This window comes from Myiozetetes cayanensis, unplaced genomic scaffold (genome assembly GCF_022539395.1).
Source record: "Myiozetetes cayanensis isolate MyiCay16 unplaced genomic scaffold, myiCay2020 scf5-8, whole genome shotgun sequence".
Lineage (NCBI taxonomy): Eukaryota > Metazoa > Chordata > Aves > Passeriformes > Tyrannidae > Myiozetetes > Myiozetetes cayanensis.
The window spans coordinates 68,474,668-68,491,486 of NW_026087742.1; the positions used below are offsets into that span (position 1 = coordinate 68,474,668).

The 16,819-nt window shown below is 37.6% G+C and overlaps 1 long non-coding RNA gene across 1 annotated transcript; it reads right to left on the bottom strand.

The window, feature by feature from the left end:
• Positions 1-7,367: 7,367 nt before the first annotated feature.
• Positions 7,368-16,537, bottom strand: LOC126649605 (uncharacterized). Its single transcript, XR_007631085.1, has 2 exons — positions 16,304-16,537; positions 7,368-11,592 (listed from the first exon to the last, which is right to left on the bottom strand). It is a non-coding gene; the product is annotated as an uncharacterized LOC126649605 (long non-coding RNA).
• Positions 16,538-16,819: the final 282 nt, after the last annotated feature.

Sequence of the window (16,819 nt, forward strand, 5' to 3'; positions counted from 1 at the left end):
CTGAAGAACAGAGAAAAATATAGTAAATGTTTTTCACCTCCTTTTCTATCTGTATTTGCACAGCTGATGTATTGAAGCAACTCAACCGGAGATGTAAGCACAATAGGAAGCCACTCTAATAATTGTACCAGATGTTTAAAATCTTCTCCTCAAAGTTTTGTCACAATTTTTTTTTTCCTTTCTCTGAGGGATCCTAAGGCTTGCTATACTCTCCATAGGAAGCAGTGCCTTTTTACTTTCTTATGGAGGAAACTAATGCCTTAATCTTAGCTTTTGTTGCTATATGGCTGCTCTCTTTTATAGTAGAAAAACTAGTTTCAAGATCCCATGTGTAGGTAATTCCCTCCTTAAACTGACACCAGAAGTAGACATCTCTGACAAAATAAATTTTTATTTAATAGCAAACCAGGATGAATAGGAGATCCTTTTACGAATCCTTTTAGTTTTCATTCAAATAGAAGATAAGAAAGCTTTTTTATTAAATTTTGATTTAAAATTGTTGAACTCAGTTTGAGTCAACTTTCAGATTGTAATTGTCAGCTATGGGATAAACAGACATGTCCTCATATCTGTCTTTGGAAAGTTCACGATGTTTTGTCTTTCAAACCAAATAACTCCTTTTTTTTTTTTCCTTTTTTTTTCTTTTTTTTTTTTTTTTGCTAGAAAGCTTAAACAAGCATGAAGAGATGCAAATACCTGTCTGTCTAATCTTTCTTCCTCTTTATATAGCTTCGCTCTAACTGTGAATAATATTTAAGTTTTAAACGAGCACTGTAATTAATTTTTCCTTTTCTTTACTGATTTACTATGTTGTGAAAGCTGCAAGTTTCAACTGCTCTGTGACAGAGACCAGAAAAAATAATAAACCCATGGAAAATCAGGTGGGGAGTGACTCCAAGGAACTACTTGTATCCGTGTTTTTCACCATTGTTATCCACCAAAAGCAACCACACTGATGCCAGTGGACTATTTAGAATAAGATGTTGTTTAATACAAGCAAGAGGATTGTAGTCTGCCCGCCTAAAAAGTACAATACATGCAACAAGACTGAATCTACACAGGACTGCATAAAGTTTAACTTTCACAGGCTAATGTGTAACCCCATATCTGAGAAACTGAGGTGCTAAAAAGCTGGAAAGAACATCCTAGTCTAGTGGAAAGGATATGATGGAAGGTCATTTCTCACCGATATTAGAAATTTAACAAAGTAGCTTAGGCTTTACCAAACAGGAACAGTAAATAGTAAATAGTAAAAAAAAAAAACCACCCAAACAAGAAGCCGTTTTTAGAAATCCTGATCGCCTTGGAGTGCTTACTAGCCATGTCTGTGCTAGCCATTGAAAAACACTGGACAGAATACTCAGGCACTTTAATTTAATGCTTTATATCATTAAACTGCAAGTACAATCCATTGGAGAAGTCTGGACTTTGCCAGCTTTTTAACAGTTTCCAGGCATGGTTTGAGTAATGCCACGGGTAAGGGACCATTCCCAACAAGCAATTTAGGTCAGGCCACCCTGTTCTGGATAGCCCAGTGTCACAGCTATGGGGGTGGGGGCTGCTCCATGCCAATTGCCTTTAGTTCCAGAGAACAGCCTTGGTACGTTTGATTTCTTAATATGTAGTCCAGCTAGATGATGGGGAAATTTCCAGATACCTAATAATTTAGAAAGTTTGATTTCTTCAAGTTGAATGTATGGATTTAGGCTTAATTATAGATCTATATTTAAAAATACATTGGCTTGAACAACTGAATAAGTGCAGGGCAAAGAGTTCTTCCTTAATGCAGGAGGAAACTTGATGGCTAGGAGACATGCCAGATGCCAGCTGCCAGTTGGATCATTCCTGAGGACTGTACTGGCTTTCCCCTACTCTGTCTGCTCAGTAAATGCCCAGAAATGCTCTTTCCATTGCCCATTTGTATATAATTTATACACACAAAAAGACTTAGGTTATCATAGAACTATCAGCAAATAGTTCTGAGAAAAAGCAACACAAATTACTTGACTTGGTTTGCTTATATTCCTTTACCCTCTTTGTTATACATTTTCAAGCAGGTCATGTCTAAAAACTAGTTGATAAACTAACAACTTTCAGGCTGCAAATATCCTCATGTTAAATGCTCAAAGGGTGAAAAAAAAAAAAAAGACACTGCATAGATTTCACTCCTTGAAGTGCACAGCTTCTTTCAGCTTCAATGAACCGTGAAAATATCAAAGGGATAACTTGCAACTCAGTATTTTGATGTTCATCAGTCCTCAGATTGCTTCAGTAAGAAAAACAGCTGCATCGGTATTGTACAGCATTGCATTACATGCTGCTACATTAGTTTTTTTGGATGGTACAACTGTCTCAAATTTTTAGTTCCATTAAAGAACATAGAGTCTTCAGTGGTCCTAGAGAGGTGATGATCCTTCAAAAACTCAAAGTGTAAAATGTTTAGGGAAAGAGAAACCAGCCTATTTCCTATGAAAATGACACTTGAGTGTATTCTTCCTTTTGAACCTATTTACTATTTCAAGGTATTCTCAAAGAAGGGATGGAAAATTCAAATGACAATTACATCCCTATAAATTTAATGAAAAACAAAATACACTAACCCAAATATAAATAGATACTAAATTTTATAATATATTGAATTATCTTTCTTACTCAAATGTTCCATCTGTAAAAACCAATGCTTTTAAGTATCTTTTATATAGAAAGTATTTAAAAATTAATTTTTGGTGCTGAAATTATCTGAAGAATAATTATAAGCATTCTACCTTTGCATCCACGCCTTAGTTTACTCTGTTCCCAAAGAATTCTCAGTTAATGCTTGTAGACATTTAAGTTACTTTTAACTTACTGATATTTATGTTTACAGGCTGGTGGCTAATATAATTTGTCAGCTTACAATAATAAGTTTCTTCTACTTTTTGATCTTAAATTTTTTGTTCAAATCCAATAATTATTTTTTCCACATCTTATATATCTTCCATCATAACTATATTATTAACATATCTAAAGAGCTGGTGGAACTCTTCTGTACTTGTGATATTCTGAAAATAAAAGAAGACTCAAAGAAACATAATAGCAGTCTACATAAGTAGGGTGGAGAATGAGAGTAGAGATCAACTGCCGATTGTCTATTTTGAAAAAAACTAGTAAAGGGTTTCAGAAAAGGAAATACTTCTTCACACAATGTAGAAGTCCTGGCCATGTGGCACTGGAATATTAAAATGTCATAGGAGTTCAAAAAGCAATGAACAAATGTATTGAAGGAAAAACAATGGGAATTGTTAAATACAAAGACTTGCATATGTTTTGCAAGCAACAGGCTGCTGGGACTTGGGGAATTATCCTGTGATGTGTCACTATATGCTTATCTTGTTCTTACCCCCCTCTCTGAGCATCTACTATTGGCAGATTTTGGGAGCAAGATCTGGAGGGAGTGGGACATTTTGTGCAACCTTGAGGCCAGGGCTAACCCGAACCCAAGGCTGACCCTGGGCCTCTCATCTGCCAGAGATTCTTTTTCCAAAGACATATGATCTGTGAGGCATATCAGTTCTCAGCTGTTCTTTCCAGCCTTTATGAAAATGCTACTTGTTATCATTTCACTTGACATATCATCTGATGGCCTCCTTGTTTGTGTCAAGATCAGCTATAATGTTCCTACAGTTTTAAACCCCACAAGTGTATTTTACTAATATTATTATGATATCCCTATCTTTAATGGAATTCCTCTAAAACACTATATTTTATGAGCAACCCAGTTAAGTTCCCATTCTTTATTGTGCCAAAGGTTGGTTGTTGCTGTTTTTCACTCCCTTTTACTGCTTCACAGGTTTACAGTTAACTTCCCTTATTAGTATTCTGACAGACACAAGTTAAGTGGCCACCAGCTGGCATCATAATTTTTCAAAGTAACTTTTGAACTTATAACTTTGAATATGTAAAGCACATCTGTAAACTCTACATATCTAATATAGAAAAGAAGTCAATATGAATAATGCAAGCTATGGATATTCCTTAAATATTAAATGCTTGGGAGGTAGATGCTATTAGACTAGTGTAATTACTGTCCATGGGGTTTAATTTTCAGTAATACTTGATTGCAACCCAGTCAGATTCCAGGAAGAAATATTATAGGACCAAATGCAAGGTTATTATATGCCAAGGGCAGGGTGCTGCACCTTAGTCAAGACAATCCCTGGTATCAATACAGGCTGGGGATGAACAGATTTAGAGCAGCCCTGCAGGAAGGACTTGGGCGTGCTGGTGGATGAGAGGCTGGACACGATCCAGCACAGTGCACTTGCAGCCCAGCAAGCCAGTTGTATCCCAGGCTGCATCAAAAGCAGCGTGGCCAGCAGGGCAAGGGAGGTGATTTTGCCCCTCTACTCTGCTATGGTGAGATCCCACCTGGAGCACTGCATCCAGTTCTATCCACAGGAAGGATATTGACTGGTTGGAGCAAGTCCTGGGTGGGGAGGGCATGAAGTTTATCAGAGAGATAGAGCACCTCTCCAGTGAGGAGAGCTTGGGAGGATTGGTGTTGTTCAGCCTGGAGAAAAGGTGGCTCTGGGCAGCCTTCCAGCACCTGAAACAGGCCTACAAGAAAGACAGAGAGAGTCTTTTTAGAAGGGGATGTAGTGACAGGACAAGGGGGTATGGCTTTAAACTGGGAGAGAGAAGGTTTAGATTAGGTATTAAGAAGAAATTCTTCACTGAGAGAGGTGGAAAGATACTGGAACAGGTTGCCCAGAGAAGTTGTGGATGCCCCATTCTTGGAAGTGTTCAAGGCAAGGTTGGATGGTGCTTGGAACAACCTGGTCTAGTGGAAGGTGTCCCTGATCATAATAAGGGGGTTGGAACTAGATGATCTTTAAGGTTCCTTCCAACCAAAACCATTCTAAGTTTCTCTGATACTTTATTGTCCAAAAAAATCCCAGGAAAAAAGCTATTTTCCAACACAGTAAGATAATGGCTAAAAAAGAGACTGACAGCTCAAGTCCTGGCTGTTCTCAGTATTCTTGATCTTTTGCTCTATCTCCTCTAAAGTTTACTGTTTGTTTGTTTTTTTAAAATATGTGTGGAAATAGTGTTATGATTTTCGTGACAATCCACCCATAAATAGAAATGCGGCAACATTTCTATTTGTGTGGGACAAATGTCTCTCAACATGTGGGAGAGAGACTTTAACTTACTTGGTAACTGCTAGATCTGGGAAAAAGGCAGGCATAACAGACTTTTTTCCAGAATATTCTTCCTTCCTACACACCTTTCCTCCTGTATCTGCATAAGATAAAATCACCCATTATTTGTCTGGTCTTTTTTCTTGTTATAGCACATTCTTAGTGGATCTATACAGTATTTTACTCATCTGTTGTGCCTTTGTTGTCACCATGTTTCTGTTTCACTTATTAATGATTTGTTTCTGTGAAAATTTAAGCTAGCCTATCCATTTTTAAACTTTAAAAACTTTTAAAAAAATTATTTCAGAAAGATCATTTTATCAATTAAAAAAATGAATTGATCCTGTGATATCCTTCTTCATTTCTTATGAGGTTGCTCTGTGGGATTCCTGAGCTGGGTGGGGAGAAGGAAGAGAATTAGACAGAAAAGATACAAAAGATCAGTTCATTTTCCTTAACTTTCAACTGCCATTTCAAAGGCCCTCAGGTTTCTCAGATAGATGCCCTCAGACACCACAAAAAGTTGAGCTATTCCTTAAGTTCAGCCAGCCCTGTATTCCAAGACATATCCCATTCCCTGGGATATGCATTGACCGTCCCAGGGAATTTCAGATGACCCTCACCTAGAGACTAAAATGATGGGAAAATGGTGGGCCTGAGGTTGTTTGTTTATCTCTTTCTAATCTACTATTTCCAATTGGTTTGGTAAGCTGTGTAGCACAACTAGGCAGAGGGAGACAATAAAAGGAAATAATTGCAGTCATCCAGCCTTACTTTCCCAGGAACTGGGACAAGTCTAGTAACTGCCACAAGTTATTTTATGGCTATGTTTTTTAAACTCCAGTAATCTGTGTTCTGATTCATGGGGTAGAAACTCTATTCCAGAAAATAATAATTCCAAAAAAAAAGGTTTGGAGCAATATAGGAGCTCGATGACACCTGAGGATTTATTTCATTGGTATTTATGAATCGTGTTTTTAAAGCTGTTTCATGACTTTGAGCATATGAAAGCAGTTAGGGACACGCAGGGACATATCTGGCCCTTACGGTTCAGAGGTGTTTAGTTTAGCCTTGCTTGTTTTAAGCATAGGAAGTTCTACTACTGTGGTATTAGCTGTAGTTGCAAAAGGCACTATTATTTTACTCTAGATTAATTTAAAAAGAAATTATAATGACTCACTGGATCAATTATTCATACTTTGCTGAAGTGACAACATGTTATTGTACCAAGATATAAAGTTGTATTTGCTCTTTAGCTTTGGACACAATGGTATTTTTAAAAAATCAAATACTAATGTGTACTTTGGCACATCTTCAGCATTTGTGCCTCCCTCTGATAAAATGCAATGCCAGAGCTTTCATCCAGCCTCTGTTCAGACAAGGACACTGCTTCAGGAGAATGCCAGACAATGTAGTAGCTCTTCTGAGGTAGCCAGGGAAAACATACTTTCCCTTAAAGTTAGCTGCTACATAACCTTGTTTTTATCCTTTTTTCTTTTTAAGTACCCCATTCAGGTGAATGAGAGCTTTTGCAGGATTTACACTTTTGTTCCATAGGAGTTTACAGGAAGGAAATGGTTTTTCAGGAAGATTTCATTCCTGTGCATTTATGAATTTTCTATAGCAAAGTTCATAGCAATTTCACTGTATTTACCTGGAATTAAGAAATAACCTTAATCTCTCATTGCTGTCAACAACATGTGTTTATTTATCTTAAAATTAAGACAGACATTTAAGATTCTCCTATGGCCTTAGTAAACTAACTCTGTGCTTTCATAAAGCACCAAATAACTTCTATTTATGCACTTTTTGCACCCATTGCCACCCTCTTGACAAGATAACTGGTGCTGAGGGCCTCCACATTGGATACTTTTCTGTTTCAGTCTCATAATGGGAAGTTGGTCAGTTTGTATCATTGCTTGTGTGCTACTATGAGAGAAAATTAGATTTCACTTTGAAGTAAAAAGAAGATTAAATTGTAGCAGATTTTAGATTTTGAAAGAGATATTGAATCATGAAGGGATTATTCAAAAATCACAAGCATTACAGTCATTTTTGTTTGCTTCATTTTGTGAAAACAGCAGAGTGATTTAAGATCTGCATCTTTTCCTGGTTATTGTGGACATAAATAAGTCACGGATTTGGAGGCAGATTCTTCAAATCTTGAACTACGCATGACATTCAATACAAAGTCAACATATAGTTGTTTATTTTGCTGAAGAACCATATTGGAGCACTTGTCTATGAATATTCCAGCTGTGATGCGCATAGTACACATATTTAAGACATATTCTAGTTAACAGTGTCTGTTGGGACTGTGCTTGTGTCCTCAATATTGCCAGACTTTGGTACTGAAGACATGAAGAATGCAAGAAGCCTAGTCACCACAGAGTGGTTTGTTTTTTTCCTACTCATGCTGTGGGAAAATAAGCCAGTCACTTAGTATTGGGACCATCGATAGACTGACTCATTGTCATCTTTGCCTTAGTGACTTGTTTTTTGCATTGGAAGTGGTTTTTTTTTCTTGATATAGGTATTTAATCTAAGTCTTTCAGATTTAAGAGCTCTTATAGCCTGGTTGTGAGAGGGTGATCACGTAAACCAATTCTAAAGGGTACTCAATATAATTACTCACCTTTAGTGGCAACAGTACTAATAGTGAAATGAATTAGCAACTTGATCTATTGGAAATATTAATTTGGCAGCCAGATTTGGAGAGAAGTAGTATAAGAGATTATGGTATTAGCCTCTTCAATTTCAAAAATAGGGGATACCAGCACTGAATTCCTGAATACTGACTGCCTCACTATTATTCTCTCTGACTCCTTTGCTATTATTCTAATGTATGAATCACTACATTTCTCAGTAATATAAGTCAGGTATAATGTTTAGAAACAGCAAAGTAACAAGTTACAGCAGAAATCCATACTGCTTTGTCCTTTGTTAAATCTGAACTTTGTACCCTTGTGATAAGCAGCCTTCTCAGAATTAGTAGAAGATAATTCTGTGACAGATTCCTAAACTCCCACAATGCAAATATCTCCTCTTTAAGCAGTACCTTTTTTTTTTTTTTTTTTTTGGAAAAAAAAAAAAAAAAAAAAAAAAGCCTGAAAAGCTGTCTTTTTTTCCCCTCTTTGCTTTGTTCTTATGGTGTACTGTGTCTGGCTGAGATGGTGTTCATTTCCCCCCAGAAGCCCTCACAGTGCTGTGCTTTGCATTGGTAGCTAGAAGGCTGTTGATAACACACCAGTGTTTTGGCTACTGCTGAGCATTAGCACTGTAACATTCCTTCCTTAATCGAGGGTAAGATCCTAGGGGGGGCCCAGGTAGACCAGCTGACCCAAACTGACCAGATATAAAAGCTAAGGCAAGGAGCAGGAAGACAGGCATTCATTGTCTCCAATGGCTGCCTGCTAAGGAACCACCATGTGTGCTGAAGCCTTGCTTCTCACGAGTGGGTGACCATCACTGCTCATGGGAAGTAGAGAATAAACCGTGTTATCTTTCACTTTGCTTTTGCACGCAGAAGCTTTTGCTTTGGTTTTGTTTTAAATAAACTGCCTTATCCCAACCATGGGTTGTTTTCCATCTTACTCTCTCCCCTGTCCAGCTGGGAAGGTGAGTGATAGAGTGGCTGGGTGGGCACCTGGCATCCAGCCAAGGTCAACCCACCACATATCAGCATCTGGTTCAGATGGAGTTAAGGGTCCTCCAGTTCATTCAAACATCTGGTGCTATAAATATGCATGCCTTGGTATGATTCCAATTTTTTTTGCATCCATTGGCTTCTTCTGCTAAAAAATATATGAATAGTTTATATGAGAGGAGCTTTCCTCCGTCTGAGTTATGACTGTATCTCCAAAAACTGCTGAAGGAGGAAGAAAATTGAGGTTGTATAAAAGCATTATAACTAGACTGAGTCAGACAAAATAACCCACAAACATTTAGACCAGCATCCTCTCCCTGACACCGATTCACATATGATGACACACGCAACAGTGATTATACATTGAGTTCCTCAGTGTTTCATTAACCCTTGTCTAAAGTTAGCAGAGAAGTCCTTCTAACGGGCAACCAAGAGAACAGAGTTAATGTGGACTCCAGTTGAAACAGACTTTCCATCCTTGGAGATATTCAAAATTTGACTGGGCAAGGCCTGAGTAACCTAACCTTACTGGGCCTGCTTTGAGCAGAGAGTTCTAAACTGGTTGACTTCTGCATGTCTCATACTATGATTCTGTGACTAAGCTGTGATTCTGTGATGCTGACTGTTGCGTTTAGCATCCATGAATTTAGTGCTGGTACCCGGGATCTTTTCAGTTATACAATGAGAATGTCAAAACACACATTTGGTTTCTTTCTGTAGGTGCACAGGGCATAGCTAGATGCCTATAGATGAGATTGCTGCCCCAACTCCCATTAGAGTCTGTGGAAATCAAATCAAAAGAGTTTGTAGTTGCACCAAGGCTTAAGAACCTAGGTTGCCCACAAACTAGGTTTTCTATAAACTTATTACTAATTTGTTACATTTAAATTACAGCTTAGGTCACCCCTGCCAATTTGGTGCAATACAACCTGTGAAGTTTATGTGGGTGAAGAACGGGGAATTTACTGCTAGTCTAATTAAAGTCTTGATAGTATAATCAAAGAATTATTATTAATCTAGACACAACAATAAAATCAATTATACTCCAAATAATCCAAACATTACAGCTCATCTCTGTAATGATATAGTGAAAATCAAAATATTCAAACTTTATAGTAATTGTCCCTTTCTATGGTAAGCTCACCCTTCCACTGTCACACTGGTGACAGAGAGATCATGTCCTAAGGTTGATGGCTTCTGCTTAGGAGGGGAGGGTGTCATTGCAAATCATTCATGGTGTGATAAGGGCAGCTTTTTACTTCTCTTTACTGAAAATAGGATATTGGTGTCAATGGTTTCCTCCTCCTTGCTCTTGGGTCTGCTTAGTGCCATTATTATGTACTTGCTAACACAGTTTGCTTTCTCCTTATTCATTGGTTCAAAATTTCATATTATGTCAAAATCTACTATGTACAGTATGTTCTACATATATCAGATACCTGGTTTTGGCTATATTTCTTAGTTCCGGTCAAACTCTCTCAAAGTATCAGCCAGCATCTTAGGCAATATGGTTTCTCCCATCTGTTGGTTTCTAAGTTTCCAAAGGTTCTTGCCAGTTCTTTTTCACCTGTTTCTCCTTGTCTGGTGGCTTCTCTTCTTTCTGAGACTTAATATTGTCTACAGATTTTACAGAGGCTTCCATTTTCAGTCCCCACCATGTTGCTTCTTGTTATATTTGTCAGTGCAAACAGCCTTATAACAGTATTGTCAGCACATAATCCAGCACTCCTGCAAGCTCCCACTGCAGAGGATTCCAAGTGTCACAGAAATAAGCTCATTTAATTCTTATTAGTGTAATTACAGGCTTAAGGCTGTAACATGCCATGGTCCTGATCCTCAGTCAGTCGTTCTTTTTTCTGAGATACACACCTGGTCTGTGTTTCTTTTTATTTCTGCTACGGCCACACTGCAGAACTTGCACGGTGGTTGATGCCCGCAAGGTTTTCACCTCCAAGAGAATATGGCTGTCATGTGAATAAAGTTCCAGAAGTACAGAAGGCTTGTCTCCTATACCTAGAATAAAACCCTTAAATGTTCTTTCCCTCTTTCTTCTCTTTCCACTTATTATGTGGTGAGTAAAATTAGCCCTTAAGTATTCTTTTCCTCAACTTTCCAGATAGAAGGGGCTAATCAAATGAGATATCCTAATAAAATAAAATAAAATGAGCTCCAGCACCGAGATGAAGAACCTTCTGCTATTTTTCTGACAAATATACCCTTATTAAAGATACATTCTGACTACTCTTTGGGTCACTTATCATCTTCCTCATCTTGTGCACTTCCTTTTTATGTCTGAATTAATGTAGGAACTCCTTGCTCATCCATGCAGGTCTCCTGCTGCCTTTGTTTGATCTCTTACTTGCTGGGATGGAGCTTTCTTGAGCTTGAAGGAAGTGATATTTGAATATCAACCAGCTCTCCTGGACCCTTCTTCTTTGCAGGGTCATATCCTATGGGATTATTCCAAGAAGCTCTCTGAAGAAGTTGGAGTCTGAGTTCCTGAAATGCAGACTTGTGGCCCTGATTTTTGCCCTGTTTCCTCCTCTTTGGATACTCCTCCTCCTGTATTCTCTTTGATTATGTGACCCCAGTGGTCATACGGCCAGTCAGCCAAGGCTGTTCCAACTTTCATATCCCTGACCAATTCTTCCTTGTTTGTAAGTATCAAGTCCAGGAAAGAAAATTTTCTTGTTGACTCCTCGAGGCTGAGACAGTTGGGCATGGACAAGAGAGGCTGAGGAGGATCCCATCCATGTGTATAAATACCTGAACAGAGGGAATAAAGAAAAGGTGGCCAGACATTTTTCAGTGGTGCCCAGTGAGAGGACCAGGAGTGTTTACCTTAAAATGAGATGAATTGCATCATGAAAATGCCTGTTTTTCTCCACTCACTATAAAAATATCTAGATATCTGGATCTGATACAAACATCTGGTGAGCTAACTGCTCTGTAGTAGAATAAATCTGGGCAGCACAGCTGACAAATATTTCAAGATAAGGATTCCTCCTTTCATTTAGCTGAACTCATATCACCACATGAAGCATCAAACCCTTAGTGAACTGATTGTTTAGAGCACTTCTGTACATTCCCAAATGCATTTAAGACACTCAAACATAGCACTGCCTTTTTTGTCTCAAAATTGGCAGGAATGCTGAAATATCATGCCTGAAGTTACCTACACACCCCACACAATTGAACAAAAGCTGGTTTCAGAGGAAATCACCACTGAAGATTATTTCTCCAAATTTATTTTTCCTTTCTGCCACTGGAGGCCTGGGTCAGCTCAGATGTTGATGGACACTTCCACTCAGATTCACTAAACTAGGCATTTTTTCCAGAGAGCTACATGCTTTTGAAAACAAGAGTATGGAAAAGACTTGAGCAATTTTAATTACAGTTTTGACTATATGTTTTGCACATTGTTAGTTCCTGAGGTGCGTCTGGATAAAATTTAGGCAAGTGCCTCTAACTGAAATAGTACACTGTATTCTAAGAGTGGAACACAATGTTGTTTGACTGCTAGCATGCGGGACTAGTGAAAAAAGAACATTTTTTTTCCACGTTTAACAAAGTATCTGTTGAGGTAAGTGGTCATATTCACATGCCACCTAAGCTTATGTGGCTAGCTAATAGGTAAAAACTATGTACATCATAAATCCTCTAAAAATCATTTGAAGAGTCATTTGAACCAAGATGCAGAATGCTTACTCAATAGGAAACTCAAGGCATTGGGCCTTAGATAGAATTTAGGCTGAGTTAGCATTGCAGCTGGATAGGTCTGGCTGATGATATGGTGGTTAACAACATTTCTGTTATATTCTGCTCCGTTTCTGTTTATATTTTGACTTATGTTCAAAGGAGACTAAGCTAGCATTACAAGGAGCCAGTGTAACAGCTCAACAGCACTGTAACACTATGTTTTTTAATGCAGTTGCATCACAAACATAGAATAAAAGGGTGGTTCCTAATAAAGTAATTTATACAGAGCTTTATTTTATATAGAAGAAAATCAATTTGGGCATAAGGCCTGCTCAAGAGCTCTATATATGGATAACACACACAATGATGAACAGACTGAAAGTTATTTAGAACATAACCATTGTCAGTGCTGTGCAGGGCAGTGTCACAGCACATCTAATTTGAATGATCAGCGTAATTTTGATACTGAAAAGACAATTTTCATTTTATATCTTTTTCCAATAGATTTTTATATTGTGTTATAAGTGTTAGGAGAAATGCCAACAACATTAGACTTCATGACCTAACAGTAACTTACCATGAATATATATTCAGCTCCCCTCTTCCTGTAGGACAGAAACCATGCACTGCAATTAATACTTTAAAGTAATATTGGCACTGCAAGAGCATGGAGTTACTTGGTCTTTCCTCTTCTAATTCTATTACAAAATGATTTTCAGAGAGCATCAAGGCCTTAACTGTTGAGATTTTTTTTTGCATACAACCAATTTAAAAACAACATAGCTTTCAGATAAATGGATTAATGGATTGAATATCCTTTTCCCTAAGGAATACATATTATAACTGTTTTCTACTTAATCATACCTTACTTTTATTACAAAAATGACAAGTATTGCCAAGATAAGAATGGAAATGTCTTGTCCAAATAAGACTTCATAACAGCATTGGATTTCTTCTTGCATCTGTATTGACTCTCAGTGCACTAAGCCTGCAGAAGTCTATATTATCTACCATTTCTTCTATTTTTTTCCCCCAACATATCTCAAGGGTTTGGGGATTGTTTTCTTGTTCTTTGTTTTCTAACTGGAGGTATTTGCTCACATATTTCCCACATTCCTTCACAGTTTGTTGTATTTACATTCTTTATTCTGTATTTCAACTTTACTGTCATTGTTTTTATTGACTCTGATTGACTTCTGCACATTCCATTCAACCCCACTTGTTAAACAGAAACTTGAAAGCCATATGGGGATTTTTTTGGTTTTTAAACACTGTATGTTTACATAACAGCACATGTTGGCAACTGTCAAGATCAGGTGTTTAACATCAGATCTGTAGCTGAAAACACACTGAAAAAGCTAGGCCATATAAATTTTAAAAAAATTCTAGTTACTTCTCAGCTTTTACATTTAGGGATTTTTTAGGTAGTGTCCACCATCAGTGTTCATTACACACAAATATTTAAATGATTATATTATTTTACAAAGGATTTTTAAAAATTGTTATAAATTCATCGATTTTTAAGAGACAAATTAGTTTTAATGAAAACAACTTCAAACTGATACACACTGATGTGTTTACTCCTGTGATTCTTCTGCTTTGAACTGACTTCTCTCAAAGTACACGTACCTCTCCGAAAAGGTGGGACTTCACAGATGCTTCTTACGCACTGTTAGACCTTCCTCTGCCACCTGTGTGAAACACTGGCAGCCTCTGCATTCATTCTTCATAACAAAATCCAGTTTGTGTCACATTATGTGGAAATACAACTTTTTAAGAAGAATCCGCTCTGAGAGACAAGCACTCTGAAGACAAGACACTGCCTCAGTCTTTATTTATGGACTCCGTACCATTTCCTCTAGATTCATAGCTTACTCCACAAAATTGGCTAAGCAATCATCTTGCAGTGGCAGCTCATTATGCTCTTTTTTTCCCTGAAAAACCGCTGCGCGGAACTGAAGAAGCTGTAACTGCTGCTAATGTGAGCATTGGCTCACTGAATTTGTCTGAAGCACAGCTATGCCTTTTTGGAAGATGATGTTACTTCACTTCTATGGTCTCCTGCATTAACCATGCTTGTGAACAGCAAAGGTAATTAATCTAAGTTGTAAGAGAGACAACAGAGACAAAGAGATCTATGCTATCAGCTTAAGCGTACAGCTGTGCTATGCACAGCTATGAGGAGCTTGTCAGAATATACCTGAACTAGTTCAAAACTGTCTCTGTGACTTAACAGGAAATAGCTGTGGCAGTACAGAGATCCATGCAGGCTGCAAAATCTGTCCTAGACCAAGGCAAATATTTGAGATGTTTCCCAACCTGAGCTCTGTGTTGCAGTAATGACATTTAGAGCTTGTTCAGATATATCTGCATGGTGTTTGGACATACCCAAAAAACAGACTTGTAAGACTATATACATGTGTATAGACACTGAACAAAGATGACAGCAATGTAATCAAAAATCTGTATTCAGCTATGAAATCTTAAAAGTAGCTCAGTGTTCCTATTAATGATGGCTCTGGCATTGCCTATGTTGCCTAAAAAAGGAGGAGAAAAGATGAAGAAAACCAAGCCAACCTCCTGCTGTTTCTTACTAAGAAATTCAGTTCCAGTTTTTTGTTTAAGCCAACTTTCTGCTTAAAGAAACTATCTAAGCCCACATAGAGATCACAAATTTTATGCAGTTTACATAACCAAGAACATGGAATTAAAACCAAGTAGGTTAAGAAAGGAGTTTGAAAACAGTGAGAAAATAAATACAGTCAGTAAATTCACAGTCCGCTTTCAGGTCTGTCTGTAAGTAAATTAGGTACATTCATGTCATTAGAATTACATCAGGAAAAAATCCTAATTTATTTCCCACCGACATCATCTGCATTAGCGGTTTAACAACACATGGTAAAGATGTAACACAAAGCTACAAACCCCAAAATTTTACTTTTTTTAATTTTTTGGATAGGAATGTATAGCTTTTAGTTTAAATTCTTTATACAGTACAGCAAGCAAAACATGACAGTAAGTGTAATATTTAGTTAAAACAGTACAAAATTGTAGAATAGTATAAATACGCAGTATTGGTTTTATGTATGTTTATTAAGATAAAATTAACCTAGTTCCATAAGAAACTTTAAAAATTTGAATAGGCTTATACAGGTGAATAAATGTAAAGATTGCTTTCTTATTTGATGGCCACTGATTGAATAATGAATTAAAAACAAGATTAAAATTGCTAACAGTCCTGCACTGCTTGCCTTTGTGCAATTACATTCAGACTTGTGCGAATTCAGATCCCGTCCTTCAAGTCAACTTTCCACAGAACTGTGCTTGCAAGAACTGTTATTACCAAAAGATTCTTTTCTTGGCTCATTTTCATAGTGGAGCAAAGTTTAAACTGTTGTAAACTTGCTGACTAACAGCAATTAAGCGTATTTTTTCCTAAAAGAAATCTGAAGCATACTTTCTTTTAAATGTAAATTTGAAACTGTTTTGACTACATGCTATTTAGAACACTATTTCTGTTTCTTTAAATACAGTTCTTTGAAAAAAACCCCAGTTTTCTGCAGGATCCAGAAAACAGTGCTAACCATTACTGTCATTGTAGGCCCTTAAGGTTCAATGAGGTCAAACTGAAAAAGTAAATCTTAAAACTAGCATTAAAGTGTTTTAGTCAACAGGACTTGTTCATCTAAGTAATAATGTCCTAAAAGTTCTCAAAGAGACATTTCTTACATTCAATATCTATTCTGTACAAGAGAGTACAAGAGAGATATGGACTTACCGGAGACAGTCCAACAAAGGGCCGCCAAGGTGATGAAGGGACTGGAGCATCTCTCCTGAGGAAAGTCTCCAAGATCTGGGACCCTTCAGCCTGGAGCAGAGAAGGCTCAGAGAGGATCTCATCAATGTGTATAAATACCTGAAGGGAAGGTGCATAGAGGATGGAGTCAGGTTCTTCTCAGTGGTGCCCAGTGACACAACCAGGACAATGGGCCCACATTGAAACACAGGAGGCTCCCTCTGAACATCAGGAAACACTTTCTTTTTTTTACTGTGATGGTGACTGAGCACTGACTTCAGTTGCCCAGAGAGCTTGTGGAGTCTCCATCCTTGGAGATATTCAAAACCCCTCTGGTCCTGGGCAGCCTGCTCTAAGTATCCCTGCTTGAGCAGGAGGGTTGGACCAGATGGCCTCCAGAGGTGCCTTTCAACATCAACCATTCTTTGATTCTGTGGTTCTTTGATTTGAAGGAGCCGTAGTGCTTGCCAATTACTTTGCATTATAGATTAATATTAT